The sequence below is a fragment of the Notamacropus eugenii genome, chromosome 6 (genome assembly GCF_028372415.1).
Source record: "Notamacropus eugenii isolate mMacEug1 chromosome 6, mMacEug1.pri_v2, whole genome shotgun sequence".
NCBI lineage: Eukaryota > Metazoa > Chordata > Mammalia > Diprotodontia > Macropodidae > Notamacropus > Notamacropus eugenii.
In genome coordinates, this window is record NC_092877.1 from 378,892,254 (window position 1) to 378,898,272 (window position 6,019).

The 6,019-nt window shown below is 43.8% G+C and overlaps 1 long non-coding RNA gene across 2 annotated transcripts; it reads right to left on the reverse strand.

Annotated features, from left to right (window-relative positions):
* Positions 1-2,064: 2,064 nt before the first annotated feature.
* LOC140510293 (uncharacterized) lies at positions 2,065-5,784 on the reverse strand. 2 transcript variants are annotated; one of them, XR_011969172.1, is made up of 4 exons: positions 5,054-5,784; positions 4,103-4,387; positions 3,346-3,538; positions 2,065-2,682 (listed from the first exon to the last, which is right to left on the reverse strand). It is a non-coding gene; the product is annotated as an uncharacterized lncRNA (long non-coding RNA). The 2 variants fall into 2 exon arrangements; XR_011969173.1 differs by having other exon boundaries at positions 4,103-4,149; positions 5,054-5,783.
* Positions 5,785-6,019: the final 235 nt, after the last annotated feature.

Consider the following 6,019-nt stretch of genomic DNA (forward strand, 5'->3'; position numbering starts at 1 on the left):
GGCTCAGGGTGGCTGGAGGGTGGTGGGGTGGGGAATAGATGAAGTGGGAAGGTCCTTTAAGAAGGTGGCATTTGAGATGACTCTTGAAAGAAATCAGGGATGTCAGGTCAGGAGGTACAAATGAGAAGGGAGAATGCTCTAGGCATGGGGGACAGAAAATGTGACGTATTGAAGATGGAGGATTCAGTGCCATGTAGGTGGAATGGTAGCTGGACAGCGCAGGTCAGGCTTATAATGTGGTTTGAAACTGACCAAGAAGTAGTGTGGTGGCTTGGTTTTGGGTAAAATATGGTGAAAGCTCACCTATCAGAACACAGGGTCCTTGGGATTAGGAGAGAGTATGCTCCTTCCAGGAATGGGTCATAGTTCCACTATAGAACACATTGGGAGGACATCCTGGGCCCCACTACAATGCTCTGATAGGCATCTGAGAAGGTTCTAAAGAACTTTTATGAAGGGGAAGATGGGATGTGGTGGTGAACAATGCTGGAACCTTACTCTCATAAGAATTAACTCAAAGAAGTAATTACATATACACTCAGTTGGATATAGAAATCTACCTTACTCTACAAAGGAAGTAGGAGAGGGAGATAAGAGAGGGGTTAGTAATAGAAAGGAGGGTGGGTTTGGGGAGGCAGTGGTCAGAAATAAACACTTTTGAGGATGGACAGGGTAAAAGAGGGGGTGGAGAGAAAGAGAGAGAGAGAGAGAGAGAGAGAGAGAGAGAGAGAGAGAGAGAGAGAGAGAGAGAGAGAGAGAGAGAGAAAGGATAAATGGGGAAACAGTAGGATGGAAGAAAATGCAAAGTTAGTAGTCATAACTGAATGTGAATGGGATGAACTCACCCATAAAGCAGAAGCAAATAGCAGAGAGGATTACATGATTTAGACTTAAAGGGTGATACCATAAGCAAATTAAGGGAGTAAGAAAATAGTTTACCTGTCAGATCTATGAATGAGGGAAGATTTATGACCAAACCAGAGATAAAGAACATTATGAAATGCAGAATGGTTAATTTTAATTACATTAAATTAAAAAGATTTTATATAAACAAAACCAATGCAGCCAAGATTAGAAGGAAAGCAGAAAGCTAGAGGAAACATTTACTACAAGTTTCTCTGATAAAGGCCTTATTTCTCTAATATATATAGAACTGAGTCAAATTTATAAGAATATAAGTAATTTCCTAATTGATAAATGGCCAAGGGATATGAACAGTTTACAGGAGAAGAAATCAAAGCTATCTGCAGTCATATGAAAAAATGCTCTAAATCACTATCGATTAGAGAAATGCAAATTGAAACAACTTTGAGATACCACCTTGTACCTATCACATTGGTCAATATAGCAGAAATGAATATGAGAAATGTTGGAGGGGATATGGGAAAACTGGGACACTAATGGTGGAGTTGTTAACCAATCTGACCATTTGGGAGAGTAATTTGGAATTCTGCCCAAAGGACTATAAAATTGTGCAACTGCTTTGACCCAGCAATACCACTGCTAGGTCTATATCATAAAGAGAAAAAAACGGGGAAAGGACCTATATGTACAAAAATATTTATAGTGGCTTTTTTTTGATGGCAAAGAATTGGAAATTAAGGGGATGCTCAACAACTGGGAATGGTTGAACAAGTTGTGGTATAATTGTGATGGAATACTACTGTACTGTAAGAAATAATGAGCAGAATGGTTTTAGAAAAACCTGTGAAGACATATATGAACTGAAGCAAAGTGAAATGAGCAGAACAAGGGGAACATTGTACATGGTAACAGCAGTATTGCATGATAATCAATTGTGAATGACTTGGCTATTCAATTCTGAAGGATTTATGATAAAAAATGCTATGTACCTCCACAGAAAGAACTGATGGAGTCTGAATGCAGATTGAGGCATACTTTTTTAACTTTCTTGTTCTTGTTTTTTTTTTGTCTGTGTTTTCTTTTCACAACATAATTAATGTGGAAATATGTTTTACATGACTGCACATGTATAACCTCTATCAAATTGTTTGTATTCTCAAAGAGGGGGAAGGAGAGAAGAAGAGAATTTGAAACTCAGAATTTAAAAAAAGAAATGAAAAAACTGTATTTACATGTAACTGGAAAAAAATTTAAAGCCTCCCCCCACAAAAAAACCAACAAGAAACCAAACACAAGCTATATATCACAGAAAGGAAAAGCAATTCACAGCCTTTAATTTGCAATAATTGAAAGGTCAGATCAGGGACCTTTCTGGATTTAAAATACATACACACACACATACATACATACATACATATACATTATACATACATATATACATACATACACACACATATACATGATCAATCTTTACACAATTTGAGAACTCTATTTTTAGCCATACCCTTCTGAATGAGAAGTTTTCCCTATTCCCAGGCCAGTAAGAACTTCCCTAACGGAGTGTTCATTGGCTTACTAAAGGCAGCCCTCATGGTACTCTGGTCAGGGATCTCTCACTTCTAAGGAGGTTCATCTGGATTTGGTTTAGAAGAACACTGAGGTCCAGAAATGGGCAGTTTTTTGCCAAGGAATCCCATATGTAGAAATAGTGTCCTAGAGTGTTCTTTCAGCAAAGGTCTAGTAGTCACATGGCAATACTTGTGGTTTCAGTCTCTTCATTGGTCACCGTAACTGTTGTTCACCATTGGTCCATCGTAACTGTTATGGTGAATAAAGAAACAGCAATGATTTGTTTAGCAATGCATGTGAATCTGGAAACAAACAGGTCCAAGGTTCTCAGTAGCCAAGGACCTTGACCATTGATTTCTACACTGTTTGGAGGGAGTGAAAAAACAGGAAAAACAGGATGTAGAGATGGAGATTCCTGGTTTCTTAATGGTGAAGGTGATCGGGAAACACTGAGGTGAGAGGGAGGGGGTAGTTTTGTGACATTCTTTAAATCCAGTGACCGGGGGAGGGAGATTAATCTTGTGGCTTCTCCAAAATTGGTGACTTACAGGCAGCTGAAACCAAACTTCATAAAATGGTGGATAAAGGCAAGATGGAGTTATTTATGCTTTTTTTAAATGTAACATAGCCAACTTTGGACATGTTACTTCAAAATGAAAGATATTCAGTCAAACAGTCTGGGAAACAAAATGATAAGAATAGATTTCCAACAGGCATACGTGAGGCACACTTTTACAGGTTACCATATCACTAGTGGGGGAGGGCATGTTCGGAAAATAGTCATGATTGTGGAACATGCCTTTAGGGCATTCATACTTAGCACAGTGCCTGGTGCGTAGTAAGGATTTACTTGTTGATGAGGGCACACATGTAGAGTACATGTGTAGAAAGGGTAGCCTGTACGTCCCATACCATGGGGTTGTCGATGTCTTTAGGTGATGGCATCAGGTGGTTTTCTGTTGTTCCCGGCTGGTCCCAGGACCATTGCTAGTTGGCTATTTCCACTGGAGGTATGGCAGATTGTGGGAGAATGTATCCCACTTTCAGAATAGAGGAGGCTTGAGCACCTTTGAAGGGAGGGAGAAGTAGCCATAGAGAGGAAGAGCTTGAATATACATAAAAGAGAAGTAACAATAACTTTAGTGAGAGAAGGCAGGAGAACAGAAGGCAGGAGATGGTAATAAGGGCACAGGTAGAGGGCAAGTAACCCTGAAAAGGGGCCAACTGACCATTTTCTCTGGGACAGAGAGAAGGAGAGGCTCATGGGATCAGAGGTCACTGGCTGAAAGGTTCCCTGGGGGTCAGCCATCTCCACCTCCTCATTTACAGATGGGCAGACAGGACTGCAGAGGTGAAATGGCTGGCCCACAGTTACACAGGGAGCAAGGAACAGAGCTAGGATCTGAGTTCACACCCAGTATCGTTTGATACACAATCTTTGATGTGTGGAAAAGGGGACCTGAGGAGATTGTTTGGATGAGCTTTATCTCAGCAAAGCAGGAGGTGAGGGCACCTGCTGAGGGGAGCACATAGGGAATGTAAGAAAGTTCCTTCCCTCTGGTCAATGGGCACATGTTGGATAGCACTGTCCTGGTTACATGAGTGTTTCTCATGCTGGTCAACAGTCCTTGCTCTTAGGAATGATGATCTAACTAAGCTTCAGTCTCACCTGGCCATGAAGATCTAAGGGTCCTTTGAAGTGAGGAGGAAGATGAGCTTAAAAAAAACAAAAATAAAAAACTGAAACTGTATCAGAAAATCCCAACCAGGGCAGTTTGGCGGATGCTCTCTTATCATGTGGGCAGACCCAGCAGAAAGACCAGAAAGACTCTCACTGTCCCCTGGTAATCCCAAATGGGAAGAGATGGAGAGGGGACAAGTTGCTTTGTGATACCCAGAATTCTCTGGGGAACTCCTGATACCGCCCCTTCCTTCCTCCCATTTGTGAAATTCCCTGCAGGTGAGAAAACAGTGTCAGAGATTCCTTTCAGCGTAAGCTTCACTGTTTGCCTTCTGAAGACTGGAAAGGCAGCCCTCCCTCTGCAGGGCCTCTGGAAATATCTGGTTCAAGGGACAGTTTTCATTGGGAGTGGGTCCCTGGGGAATCCTGGCTTCCCTCCCTTTAAAACTGCTCAAGGGCTGTGCCATAAGGGAGGAGCGCAGCAGACAGCTTATACTACTGGAAAAACTTCAGAGTTGGAAAAGATCTCAGAAGTCATTTATCCCAATAGCCTTTGCATCAGCAAATGGATATGTAGCTTCTTTCATAACATCTCTTCCTTATGGCTCCTTTTCTCCAGTCATGTAGCTGCCACTCTGGTGCAAGCCCCCTCCCTCCTTTCCTTCCTCCCTTCTTCCTTCCTCCCTCCCTTCCTCCCTCCCTCCCTCCCTCCCTCCCTCCCTTCCTTCCTTCCTTCCTTCCTCCCTCCCTCCCTTCCTTCCTTCCTTCCTCCCTCTTTCCTTCCTTCCCTCCCTCTTTCCTTCCTTCCTTCCTTCCTCCCTTCCTTCCTTCCTTCCTTCCTTCCTTCCTTCCTTCCTTCCTTCCTTCCTTCCTTCCTTCCTTCCTTCCTTCCTTCCTTCCTTCTTCTCAAACATGACATTCCCCCTCCTGCAGCCATACCTTTGCTCAGGCCATCCCTCATGCCTGGAATGCCATCCTCTGTGTCTCCTTCTCGGAGCCTCAGACCAGCTTCCTTCCAGCCTCAGTTCTGGTGCCACTTCTTCTCGAAGGCCTTGGGGGATCCCCATCCCCAAGGCTGTTCATGCTCCCTGCCCCTCCCCCATCACTGAGTACTTATTTTGTATGTTGTTGGCTGGGGACAGATTTTTTCCTTCCAGTAAGCAGTAAGCTGTTTGAGGGCACAGATTATTCTGTTTTTGCCTTTGTATGCCCAGTGCAAGGGGCCTAGCAGAGCTTAATGAGTACTTGTTAAATTGGATTGGATCATCATAACTTGATTCTGGGATTCAGAGCACACACTTTGTTTTCCTAAGGGAGTTTTTCCCATAGTGCCTCTCCTCTTCCCGAATCACAGGGCAGGGATCTCCTCTCCCCTCCCCCGATCTGTATTTCAGCTGGAATTTAAAGGGGTTTTCATGGGGGCTGCCAGGACCAGAGCTCCCCTGAGCTTGGGCTAAGCCCACCCTGATAGACCTGGAGAATTGTCATCTTGGGTCAGACTGAGAGAAAAGGAAGTGTGAAATCCCCATGATACAGGAGAGGCCAGATATGTGAGAGATCCTGCTTCCTACAGCTGGTGCCAGAAGGTGAAAGACAAGGGAGCCTAGCTGGGAAATCACCGATGAACGGGCCTCTTTCTTCCTCTGGCCAGGGACCCTGAGGATCTGGTATCAGTGTTTGGGCTAAAGTAGAAGAACTGGTTCATGAAAACCTGGGCCTCTGGGAGAGGAATGTAAGCTTCCCTGGCACAGAGGATGCAGGGGCACCCCAAGGGTTGCTGAGACTTTTCTTGGGCTTGGGCCATGTTGACTTCATTAGACCCATGGAGGGAAGATTGAACTGGGGCCTCCTAAACTGTGCTGTGAAGGCTGCTGGCAAGGGGGCTCCCCAAATATGTGATGGAAA